The 13,804-nt window shown below is 44.1% G+C and overlaps 1 long non-coding RNA gene across 1 annotated transcript; it reads left to right on the forward strand.

Moving 5' to 3' along the window:
* The first annotated feature begins 6,632 nt into the window (after positions 1-6,632).
* On the forward strand, positions 6,633-10,053 carry LOC123185291 (uncharacterized). Its single transcript, XR_006493296.1, has 4 exons — positions 6,633-7,245; positions 7,454-7,843; positions 8,595-8,774; positions 9,335-10,053. It is a non-coding gene; the product is annotated as an uncharacterized lncRNA (long non-coding RNA).
* The last annotated feature ends 3,751 nt before the right edge of the window (positions 10,054-13,804 follow it).

Below are 13,804 nucleotides of genomic sequence, written 5' to 3' on the forward strand. Positions count from 1 at the left end.
CACCTGGAGGAAGAGAAACAAGATCCCATGTACCAGTGCGTTCAAGAGCAGCAATATCCTCTGCCATCGCAAAATGCCATTCAAGATGAACAACAACCTCACGATAAGAAGTCGACTCAAGAACAGCAGCACCAGTGGTTGGAAAACCAAGGCGATCAACAGGCGGAAGCAGACGAGGACGCAAGCCATAGGTAGGCTAAGATGAGGAGGACGGCACATCAGCAGACGCATCCACAATACGTGAACGACGAGTGTAATGCCAAGGAAAAGATGTAAGAATACATGGAGGAATAGCCGAGGTAGAATCAGGAGGTAGAGATAAATAAATCACCGGGGATGAAGGTGCAGAATCCGGTGACATGCGAGGTGAGGAAACGGTGGGAGATGGTGGCGACAAATCGGCAAGCGATGCAAAAGTTGAGTGAGCAGGACGGAGAGGCAATGGCTTAACTGGAGTGATAGGTGTGTCGGGAAAAGTGAGGAAAGAGATATCCTCCACTGAAAAGGTCGAGGAAGATGGACGCGGGTAGAAGGGATGCGACTCATCAAAAGTCACATCCCGAGAAATACGCATCCGACGACCGATAGGATCCCAACAACAATAGCCCTTATGCTCATCACTATAGCCTAAGAAAACACACTCAACAGACTGAGCAGTCAGTTTGGTGCGTTCGCGAGGGGCAAGAAGAACATAGCAAACGCAACCAAACAAGCAAAGTGTCGAATCACTACTAGGAAAAACACTACCAATAGCGTAGGTTTTTTGCATACCAGTAGCGCGTGCACCCACGCTACTGCTACGACGCTACATCTAAATTTTAGCAGTAGCGCATTTTTTACCCCACGCTACAGCTAAAAAAGTTGCTAGTAGCGTGTTCCACCCGCGCTACTGCTATTACGTACACGCGCTACCAGTAATGAAATAGTAGTAGCTTTGGTAAACTACAAACGCTACTAGTATCCTATATACTAGTAGCGCCCAGTTTCCTCCCCATGCTACTAGTAACTTATTAGGAATTAAAAAGAAATAAAATGAAGCAATTCCATTTTATCACACAATAGTCATATCTACCATCACACAATCTCTCATTGTAGCTAGCGGCAACTCATGTATAATTCCTATCACATAGTGTTGTGTGCCTAGTCAATGTGCGAAGCCTGCCCGACCTGATCACGTGGCCTGCAGCTGCGATGAAACACACCGACCAGCCTCGCGAGTCACACCTGACCGATGGCGACCGCAACCTTGAGTTGTGACGCCCTCACATCCCTCGCCCTGACCCTCAGCTCTAGCAGGCCTCGATCGATGTCGTGCTCGTGCCTCACCACCAGCGGACAAAGGAATCCATCGGCAGCCACGACACCATCCAGTCCATGAACCTCTCGACGACCGTCAGCATTGCCACCACAAGCCTGCAGCATTACCAATAGAGATTCAGAAACTTCAGATTCTTCAGAAGAATGACACGGAAAAACAATGCGGTACATGTCGATGCCAATGTGCTACAATTTTTTTCCCGAGATTCTTATTTAAGCCATAATGCACACCTGAACTACAAACTGAAGCAGCACATAGCTACTTCCATGACAAAATGTAACACAAAAGATTAGAAGCAATTCTGTTGTGTTGGAAGCCCTAAAAAGAAACAGCACCTAAGAAGTACAGAAGGAGTTAGAGGCATAATTCTTTCTATCTATCCATTTTTCTAAGTAGTCTCTTCAATACCTCGATATCTTTCACGTTTTCAAAGATAACAAAGTCCATGAATCTACTGTTGGTAGAGCATAGTGACTATACAAACTGAAGCCTGAACGTATATACCTGCCAGTTCATAGACTTGACAAATGAATTCTGATGTTAATGGGCTTTTCCTCTTTCCTGAAGAAATCATTTGGTCTGCTCTTTGTTGGTACTACCTAGAAGAATTCATAATACAAATTCTGAATACAACCTTTGATAGCAAGAGAACTAGCTAAAGTAGAAACCAAAGGACGACATACCTTCTCTCAAACAGGTCATGTTAGATGATCTGCTTGTGTGGTTCTTGTTGAGAGCAGTGAGCAGTTGTCTTCTTGTTGTTGAAACCAGAAAAAGTATTGAACCTGCAGCAAGGTTGCACGAAATGGTTTAAAACATTCAAATGAAGCCTCACTTCACTTGCAGTTCAAAGAAATATGAATCTAAGCTGGCCAGGAAAAGCACATAGATCCTTGTTCCAATTATTCAACATAAGCTGCCGGCAGCGGACACCTCTTATATACAGTCAAACAAATGTAGGCATAACTAGAACACCAAGCTGACAGTGGTGACCAAACTAGTCATCAGCCGGCAAGGGCATCATCATGAACCCATCTACTACTTCAGCGAATGGAACCTTTCCCAAATGGGCCCCAGGAACAAAAAGGTGAATTTAGAACAATGTTAATGTATAATCAAGAAGAATTAATATGGTCACTTATGTAGTCACTTTACACAAACTGGACGTCAGTAGAACTGTGCAAAAGCCGCACGACAGGAAGACTGAGGATTGAATTTAATAGCACACATATATGCATCACATAGAGGATTTCTAGCCGTGATTTTCAGCTATCAGCATGTTAAGTTCTTTTTTCTCTTCTTGCGGGAATGCTTATGCCTCCAGGACTATCTTCTACGTAATAGATAACTTCCAGTCAAATTGTTTTAAGACACTGCTGGAACTTTGAACTTCCACCAGTTCCTTATATTTCCATGTTTGGTAGTAATGAATTGCATAGTACAGAATTCTAGGTATGTGCTTATAAACCTTAAGAGCCTAACTGGGATGCAAATTCTATAGAAATAGACATAAGAAAAATGTATCGGTACTGGTAATTACCATGAACCAGGGGGATCGAGGTGAAGAAATGCCAAAAACTTGTAAAGGGCAGCGAGATCAGCGGGTGGAGGTAACCTCGAAGGCCCCGCTTCCACTCCGAGGTGAGGTGGTCGTACCTGCAAAAGCAGCAGCCAAAATCATCCAACGCGGCAGCAATCTAGCATCGAAACTTCAAGATGAGCGAGAGGACAGGGCGTCCCATAGCTTTACGGGACTGTCTTGCGGTGCTGAATGGGGACAGGGTCATCCAATCCCGATCCTGCTGGACTAGCTAGCACCCGCGGAATGGGGCATGGGCCGGGAGAGAGCAGCGGCGAGCTTACCCGAAGGCGACATGGTGGGCGACCTCGAGGCACTACCAGTGCTCGTTGGGGTTGAAGTAGGCGCACACCAGCAGCGCGTTCGCCGCATGGAACGCCAGCGCGTGCGCTAGCACCCGACGCTCCGGCCACGGCTGGAGCCACAGTGCCTTCATCAAAGGCTGCGGCGGCGCGTCTCCCCCTCCCTCCTCTTCCGGCCCACCTCGCCTCGCTCCAGTCCCTCCACACGGCGCACTTTGCTGTGCCGGCGCCCGTGGCCAACCTACTCAAGGGGGAGCCCTGCTGTTAATATTTTTTATCTGATGGTGTGGTGTGACACACTTATCAGTAGCGTGCCCAAAAGAAACCAACGCTGCTGCTAAATCATACCAGTAGCACGCTTTGTACTCAGCGCTACTGGTAATTACTAATAGCGTGGGGACACAAACAAACGCTACTGGTAAACTTCTATGTATAAGCATTTTCCTAGTAGTGAATAATTAGGAGAACGATCAAAGAGACGCTCGAAAGGAACACCACCCTGGAGAGCAGCGGACGGCTGAAGGTTAATGAGATAGGTGGAGGTGAAGATAGCCTAGGCTCAAAGATGAGGTGGAAGAGAAGCGGCGATCATAAACGCACGAGCCGTCTCAAGAAGGTGGCGATGCTTTCACTTAGCCACGTTCTGAGCATGAGCACCAGGAAAAGAGAACCGAGGAAGAGTGCCCTGCTTAGAAAGAACACCACGCAAGATCTTGGAAATATACTCGCGAGCGGAGTCAGCACGGAACACACGAATAGGCGAAGAGAATTGAGTGTGAACCATGGTAGCAAAACGCTTATAGATGGAAAGAACCTCACTGCGAGAAGTCATAAAATAAAGCCAAGTATAACGAGAGAAATCATCTATAAAAATAATATAGTATCGGTGGCCCCCTTTCGAAGCGAAGGGAGCCGGACCCCATACATCAGAATGGACTAAATCAAAAGGACGCTGAGACACCGATTCACTAGTAGGATAAGATAACTGAATCTGTTTTCCTAGTCTACAACCCTAACACTCTAAAGAGACATCTCCTGAGACAGACCCCAGAATACCTCGACGAACTAATGACGACAAGCGAGACCCACAAAGATGACCAAGTCGATGATGCCACTGCTGGAAGGAGCCGGTAGATGAAGCGACGAAAGCAGATGGACTGGCGATAGTGGTAGCAGCGGAAGGAACATGAAGCCCGTCTAGCTCCCAAAGACCCTGAAAATCACGGCGGCGAGGGCTAGCCCCACAAAGTGTGCGTTCGACGATCCTAAACAGAACAAGAGTCAACGTCAAGCATGACGTGACAACCAAAATCAGTAAGTTGACCAGTAGAAAAAAAATTCATGATAAGTCAAGGAACATAAGCAACATCAGGAACAGAGTAAGAAGGTGTGGTAAGATTGCCTGGACTAGCAACAGAAAGAGGAGTACCATCGGCAGTGAGTACATGAACAGGAAAATCAAGCGATTTAAGAGAGGACAAAGTTGAAGAATGAGAAGACATATGAAAAGAAGCTCCGGAGTCCAGAACCCACGAGGATGTACCTGACTATGTAGAGGGTGGTTTCTCAGTGCGGAAAGCATGAGTCACAGAAATTGCAGTACCCGTCGAAGGAGAACCTGAAGCGGCAATTAGACGCTTAAGTCGCAGAATATCCTGCTCAGTCAAGGCGGTGGTGGAAGATGTCGAAGTAGAAGAAGTCCCTAAAGCTGATGATCACGCCTTACGCAGGTGTTTCTTCTTCTGGAAGCACTATTACTCAACATGACCATCCATATTGCAGTAGTCGCAGTGAGGACGAGACCGACCCTTGCCGCCTGTAGTAGGCAAGAGCGGAGGAGCACTGGAGCGGGATGGAGTCCGTGCAGCAGGTGACATAACAGGGACTCGAGCAGCGAGCATAGAGGGAACCTCAAGTAGACCAGCACCACATAGGCGAGTCTCCTCAGCACGAATCTCAGAAAGCGTCTCCATGAGGGAGATATGACCACGAGCAAACAACTGAGCACGCCGGGGCTCAAACTCCTTACGGAGCCGAGATAGGAACTCGTAGACATGATGAAACTCCAAATCAGCCTGCACAGCCTGGCAACACAGACAAGTACGACAACCAGCAGTGCGGAGAGAATCAAGCTGACGCCAGATAGCAGGACTTTGAGCATAGAAATCATCAACACTGGAGTCACCCTGCTGAAGAGCATGTTCCTGCCAGACCACAGACAGATATAAGGCATCACCAGAGGGCTAATAGTGCTGACGGTGACGGGTCCACATCTCAGATACGGTAGAGAGCCCCAAGAACTCAGAGGCAAACTGAGGCAGAACACTAGCAGTGAGAACAGCTGCGGCACGGGCATCCTCATCAACCCACTGAGTGTAAGAAGAAAGAGCCTCATGATAAGTCTGAAGAGCCTCCTGATAAGTCAAAACCTGTGCATCATAAGCATGGATGGCAGTGTCATCTACAAGCTTAGCTGCATCCTTTGCAGCTTATTCAGCATCGGCAGCAAGAACTGGTGGCGTCGGCAGAGTAGGGGCCACAGGTGGAATCGGACACGGCGGACAATGGACCTCGCCAGAAAGAACGTCACAAAGACGAATGCCACGCATATGAATGCGCATGAAGCCAACAAACTCTATGTAGTTGGTGCCATCAAAGATCACCGGACATCGAGGAACTGCGACATAGCCTGATGGTGTAGACATTTTTTTTGACAATCACCGGGAAGACAACAGTACAGACAGAGGGTCCTGATGACCAGCCGCAGTCAGCGCTCGCGGCGGCAGTAGATGGATGGGACTGGAGCCATCAGCAGGGGCGAAATCCAGCGAGGGACGGTCGGATCGGACGCAGGCGACGAAGACCGGCGACTAGCGGCCTGTTCCGGTGAGAGGCGGATGGATCCGATGAGGGGCGGCGAAAAACCAAGCCGGTTGTGGAAGATCGATCGCGGGCGAAGGCTCCTGTGCTGACTTGATTTGGAGCGATCATGGGCAGGACCTGGAGCTAGCGTGATAGGATCTGGAGCTAGCGTGATCTGGACGGGAAGGAGTTGAACGGCGGCTGTAGGGAAGGAGAGGAGCGGCCTTGGGTTAACCGGCTGCTACGGTGGACAGAAAAAGGCAGCGACGACGACCACAGAGATCAATAGCACGAGTTGCAGCGTAAAAAAAATTGACCTAGCTCTAATACCATATTAGGAAATATGCAACTTATATTTCCAGGAGGCCATAGGCCAGTATATACACATGTACAGGTGTGAAATATATGTAGGAAACCCCTTACATAATAGGGTAAATACGAAAGGTTATATGGCTATATATATAGAAAGTAGCATTATTCTAATTTCAGGATTAGAATAACTATTTGGATCATGGAATGCCCTGTATAGGCCCGAAGAGGCGTTCCGAAACCCACCCGATCGGTTAAAGAAAAAAACCCACCCCACCCACTTCCCACGACTCCCTCCCCTACCCTCTCCCGATCCCCTCTGCACACTCCTCCTCACGGCATCGCGTCGCCGCCGAAGAACTTCTCCCGATCCACCGCCGCCGCCCTGCATCCCACCGGCGCGCCGCCCTGCGTCCCGCAACCCGCCGCCGCGCCGTCCCCCGTCCCGCCAGCGCAACCATGCCCCCAAGCTTTGCCTGCATCCCGTGCTCAAGCCCGCCCGTGTACTCTGTTCGGGCAACGTGAAGTCGAGCGACGTGTACGCGAAGGTGCTGGTGTACCTGAGCGTGGTGTGCTCGCGGGAGGCGCGGGAGCTCCGCGCGGAGGGCGCTGCAGAGGGCCACGGCTTCGTGCTCAGCCTCCGGGAGGGGCAGTAGGTGGCGAACGACTTCAAGGGCGTCACCATGTCGTGGTCGACGGTGGCGGAGGAGAAGACGACGTGGCGGGCATCGGCGCGGTGCTGCCGCCTCAGGTTCTACGAGCGGCACCGCCAGCTCGTCGTCGATGAGTACCTGCCGTACGGCATGAGGTCACGTTCCGCAACCGTCCTTGCGGGCTCTACTCCAACAAGAAGGAGCTCAGCTACCAGCCTACCAGTACGTAATCAATCAATCAATTAGCTTGTTATTATTATTTTTCACATTTTTGATCCGATAATCTGAAGTTCTGAATGAACACTCGCCTGAATGGGCAATGGATCCAGAGCAATGTGAAGCATTTGCTGTTTTCATCTTGCTAGAAATTGCGTACTCTGGTTTATGTTCAGAAGATCACTGATTCTATCTTCAAATGTCGATCGACCAGCTCTAGGAGGGACGAGGTGTGGAGCAGTCCAACTTCCCCTGTATACTCACATGATCACTGGACACTCTGTTTCTTAGAGAAGATGCTGCAACATGATTCAGCAAATTGCTTTTGGATGTTGTTATTGTTACTGAAATTTTGTGTGGGTGGACGTCTGGCTGCATGTATCCCTGCGTGTGTGTTTTTTACTTCCGCGCATTTTCTTCAGGGTAGTGGAGAGCACCCTCTCCCTGACTAGATCTGCATCACCACCCTGAGTTCTCCCAACGCAGCCCGGAGCCGTTCAACTATGCAGCCCTGGGCCGTTCAACGATGGAGTCGACGGCCGTTCATGAACACAGCACCCCGGATCCTGCTCCCCACCATCCAGTTCAACTTCTGCTGAATCCGGTAAGGGAGAATTCTTGTGAGAGCAATTTCCCGTTAACTTTTTGTCATTCAAAGTTCTAATTTGTTAGCTACTTCAGCTTTAGCTCGCCTGTGTATGTGGCTAACAAGGTGGCATGCATTCAGCTACGACTTTGTTTTTGTTTCCACATGTTGCGAGTTGCCATTTGCCTGAAAAGATTTATGTATACTGGGATCTCCATGTACTGAACATGCTACAAAAATATCTCATGTAGATTCATCCCCCTGTTTGATTCTTGTTGTAGTTCAAGCAGCCACAAACCATTGGCATTTTTTGTGTGATGCTCCACGTCTTATAAGTGTCCACTCTAAAAAAAGATTTTTTTGCAATATAAGTGTGAACTTCTCCGTTTCAATGCACCTAAAATAAGTACGTATTTTTGGGTCAGCACTAAATAGATTAGGAATTCTTTGGAAGTTCAAAGATTATAGTCTGGAGAGTTCAGTCATTGGATTTTGGGAAGAATGTGTCTTACTGATAAAAAATGAACAGAGAAAAAATACAAAATAGGTTTTGGTTAGTACTAAAAAGGTTAGGAATTGTTTGGCGTTGGCGGGGTGTTGGAGTGTTACTACTACTTGGTTCACTTTCATTTCAAGGGGATTGCTTGAAGCTATCTTTGAAGCTATAAACATAGTTGTCTTGATTTCAAATAGCGGTCCATGGGAAGAAAATTGAGCTATGAAGCTGAGCTTGTTGTTATGCCTCTGATCGTCCACCTCTTTCCTGTAGGTGTTGATCCTGGTGCTTGTCGCCATTTACGAGGAAGATAGTCGGTCTTTGAGCTGGTGATGATCTTGCTGTTGCTGGGATGCTATTCAACACGAGGGTGTGGTCTCCCTTGAGGTGCAACGTCGTGATATATATACATTGCTGCCACTTTTGGATTTATTGTTGAGACGGTCTCTCAAGGTCAATATTGATTAGTCCTTTCCCTAAATCTTTCTCTACATGCTCTGTAGGTCACCCAGTAAGAACCAAAAGTACGCCTCTAAGCTGCTTGTGTTTATATTCCACTAAAGAAATAGTACGGCTGCACATGGTCGACTGTGCTTGACCATTTAGTAATTAGTATGGCTAACAATTTTTAGCAGTAATTAGCATGGCTGCTCCACTGTGTCAATTTTCAGCAGGCCAACTTGATTAATGCTAGTGCAACTCATCTTCCACTGTCATGGCAGTTGTCGTGCGTGTGCACACATCTTAAACAAAATCTTACTTTCTGAATTATATGGCGCCACTACAGTCCAAATGTTTGATTTTCAGCAGCCAATGTGTTAATGAACCAAATTTGTGCATTGAAAAAAATAGTAGGTGATGCTTATGAATCTGTACAATAAAAATAGTAGGTCAGCAGGCTAATGTGTTGATGAACCAATTTAGTAGGGTGCAGTGTTCGCTACAAACATGGCTAGCAGGGTACTAAAGTGGTATTTTAACTTGACTAAAATGCCTCATTGTGTGTGTTGCAGTGACGACAAGGACACACCACTCTGCCTCCTCTGTTTTCGGTGACGACACACCGCTGTTATGGTCGATTAGCCTTTTGGGTTTAGATGTACGAGGTGTATGATGAAGATGAGACAGTGTAGTGAAGTCCATTTGGACATGTGAAATTCAGTGAGGCATAAGAAAGGAATAAGATCTAGCAGCGGATGTTGCCGACCTCGACTAGTGGTTGCCGGATTTCGTGTTTCTTCTGTATAGAACTGATGCATTTCTTCTCTTCTTTCTGCAGTTTTGTTAACTGAACCTAAACCATCTCGACTGATTGAACTGCACAGAACTTAATGGGAGGTCGCGCGAGGTGGCTCGAGCAGGCGGTGCAGCAGTTCGTTGCAGCCCCTCGATGCCGTTGAACTCCTGCATCTAGCTACCTCAAAGCCAACAGTGATCTCCTACTCCGACTCCGGTGTGCACGTAGCTTTTGGGCATGTGCCGATGTGTGGCTGAAGCTCTTTCTTTCTCTACATAGTCTCATATGCTGATGTTGCCCTCTCTCCATAGGTCGAGTGAAAAATTAGTAGTAGGACGAACACAAATGCTTTTCTACAGGAACACAAAAATGACCGTGCTACTTGCCACAAAACATAATAAAAGGCTCAATATGTTTTTGAAAAAGAAAAATCAAACAGACGTTTGAAAATGGGCAGCAGAAGTTCATGTCGAACTAACGGGGCAATTCAACATTTATTCTTGAAAAAGTGGAGAAAATTGTACATGCTCTGTAGGTCAAAATTTTGGCTTTAATTTATGTTTTGTGAAGGTCAAAATATAGTGTTCGACAAGGTCAAGTGTGTTATCTCAGCAAGTTCAAAATAAATTTAAACATGCAGGAAAACAAAAAGAAAGGGAGAAGTTCAATTTCTAAAGATGACGCGGTTTAACGTGTAAACCAACGTTGACAGAAAACAAAAAGAAAAGGAGAAGTACAATTTCTGAAGATGACGCAGGTTGATGTCCAAACCAACGCAAAAACACACGCAACAAATGTTGTTTTGGTGTCTTAAAATATTTTTATTCATAAAAAAGGATTAAGGAAAAAACTAGGAAGTCCATATTAAAAAGATGGAGAAGTTCGATGATTATAGAAAACTCAGATTTCCTCGTTATTAAAGAATGGAAACAAGAAGTTCAAAAACAAAATAACAAGAAGTTCAACTTTAAAACTAGAGTGCTTCAAAATTTCATGAAATAAAATTAGGAAATAAAACCAGGGTGTCTATATTAAAAAGATGGAGAAGTTCGGTGATTATAGATAACTCAGATTTTTCCTCGTTATTAAAGAATGGAAACAAGAAGTTCAAAAATAAAATAACAAGAAATTCAACTTTTAAAAATAGAACTTCAATATTCATAAAAAAGGATTAAAAAATCAGAAAAAAAATTCATAAAAAAACTCAGAATATTCACGTAACCGAGAGAAGTTCACATTGATAACTGCCAGAAGTTCACGTACTACACGGTGTCATTTTGTTTTTAAAAAAAGAATAAAAAAGCAAAGGCTAATATTTTTGTTGTTATAAGTTCAAGTCTTCCGTCGGAGAGAGTTAAAAAAATTATTGTGAGAGAGGTTTGTACAAAAGAAATATCATTTCTGTAACAATGACGAATTCATGAGAAAATTACAAATGAAAAATACACCACAGAAGTTCAACGTGAAAAACAACAGGAAGTTCACCTACTACACTGAATGAATATCAGATGAAAAACTTTTAAAATTGTCGCGAGTATGAAAAAATGATCAACACGGGAAAGTTGTGTGTTTACAACAGCTTTCCGTTGGTATATCACTTGCTCAATTTCGGTGAGTGGATGGAGAGTTACGAGCAGTGGATGAAGATCTACGAGCAAAAACACACGTGAAAAACAGAGTGAAGTTCAAGTAGACATGCCGAGAAGTTTAGGTTCTTCACGTGGTGCATTTTCGAAAAATCTGTTTCGCGATAAAGGCAGAACAAATGATCTCTCCATTTTCGAAATTACTTGAAAACGTCTAGGAATCACAGAAAACCATCAACATGAAAGAGTTCCACATTTTCCTTAGCTTTTCAACGGTATATTATTTGCCCCATTCCGGTAAAGTTTGTAGAAATTACGGCGAAAATACGTTTTTAGCCATTTTTAAAATTGACTTAAAATAGTAAGGAATTGGGAGAAACAATATATACCAAAAAAATTCATATTTCCTCAAGCTTTCCGACGCCATATCATTTGCTGCATTCAGACATACGGTTAAAACAAATAGATCGTAAATACGAACTCGGTGGAACTTGTACCATTTTATAAATAACTCTTAAACCGTTTAAAATTAGAAAAAACTTTCTATATGTAAAAGTAGCGCATTTTCATAAGATTTCCAACGCCATATCATTTGCCTCAATTGGATTAGCCGTTTAGAAATGACATCGAAAATACGAACTCTGTTGTTCGGTTTGTGAAATTTTACGATTTTCCAAATTACTATTTAACCATAAGGAATTAGAGAAAACTTTCAACATGTGGAAGGATCGGATTTATAGCAGCTTTCCAACGCCATATTATTTGCCTCATTCCGATAAACGATTTATAAATGTGATCAAAAATACGATTCACGTTTTTTGTGTGATGAAAAAACGGTTTTCAAAACTGCTCTTAAACCGCTTACAATTTGCCAAAAAATCAACTTGGGTCATGATACTGGTGTCCATAGCTTTCCAACGGTATATCGCAAGCCCATTTGGGAAATGTTGGCGGAAGTTCAACCTAGCACTGGGAGAAGTTCAGGTCGAACAACTCAGGCAATAAAATTGCAACACAGACATGTTTCATCATGACACGAGAGAAAATCTGCCAATGAGCGAGATTCCTATTTAAAACATGCATTTAGTTGCTAAAACCGTTCGTAGATTATACTTACATCACATAGAACATGAGTAACCAAAAAAATCATGCGGGGAGACACGGTTGAGAAGATAGCCCAAAGGTCGGGTTCCTACAGAGGGAAGTTCAGGCGTGTAACTCGGTCGGAGAAAGCTGAAAAGTTTATTGTGAGAGAGATTTGTACAAAAGAAATATCATTTATGTGACATTGAGGAATGTATGAGGAAATTACAAACGAAAATACGTCACAGAAGTTCAACATGAAAATAGCAGGAAGTTCGACTACTACGCTGAATGAATTTCAGATGAAAAACTTCTAAAACCATCGCGAGTATGAAAAAATGATCAACACGGGAAAGTTGCGTGTTTACAGCAGCTTTCCATCGGTATATCACCCGCTGAATTCTGGGGAGTGGATGGAGAACTACGAGTAGTGGATGGACATCTGCGAGCAAAAAAAAGCACGTAGAAAACAGAGTGAAGTTCAGATAGATATGTTGAGAAGTTCAGGTTCTTCATGCGGTGCATTTTCGAAGAATCTGTTTCGCGATAGAGGCAAAACGTATGATCCCGCCGTTTTCGAAATTACTTGAAAACGGCTAATAATCAGAGAAAACCATCAACATGAAAAAGTTTCACATTTTCCGTAGCTTTTCAACGGTATATTGTTTGTCCAATTTCGATAAAGTTTGTAGAAATTGCGGGGAAAATACATTTTCACTATTTTCAAAACTGACTTAAAACCATAAAGAATTGGGAGAAACAATACATACTAAAAAGTTCCGCATTTGTTCAAGCTTTCCAACGCCATATCATTTGCTGCATTCGGACGCACGGTTAAAAACGTAGCTCGAAAATACGAACTCGGTAGGACTTGGACCATTTTCTAAATTACTCTTAAACCATTCAAAATTAGAAAAAAACTATCAAGATAAAAAAGTAGTGCATTTTCATAAGCTTTCCAACGCCATATCATATGCCTCCATTGGATTAGCCGTTTAGAAATGACATCGAAAAAACAAACTCAGCTATTCGGTTTATGAAATTTTATGTTTTTTCAAATTACTCTTTAACCATAGGGAATTAGAGAAAACTTTCAACATGTGGAATTAGCGGTTTTGCATCAGCTTTCCAACGCCATATTATATGCCTCATTCCGATAAACGGTTTAGAAATGCGATCGAAAATACAATTCACATTTTTTGTGCGAAGAAAAAACGGTTTTCAAAACTGCTCTTAAACCGCTTATATTTTGCCAAAAAATTAAGTTGGGTCATGATATTGGTGTCCATAGCTTTCCAACGGTATATCGCAAGCCCCATTTCGGCAATGTTGGCGGAAGTTCAACCTAGTTCACAGGGAAGTTCAACGTACTACTAGCGGGGCCGGTAAGGTTGTGATCAGAATATTATTCTGATCCCGTGATCAGAATAATCTTCATGTTTTATATATATATATATATATATATATATATATATATATATATATATATATATATATAATACTCTAACAGATTCTAGTTATTCACCGTCGCAAATAACCGTCCTCTTTGCGCCTAAACAGGAGACCTTGGGTGTAAT

This window comes from Triticum aestivum, chromosome 2A, assembly GCF_018294505.1.
Source record: "Triticum aestivum cultivar Chinese Spring chromosome 2A, IWGSC CS RefSeq v2.1, whole genome shotgun sequence".
NCBI lineage: Eukaryota > Viridiplantae > Streptophyta > Magnoliopsida > Poales > Poaceae > Triticum > Triticum aestivum.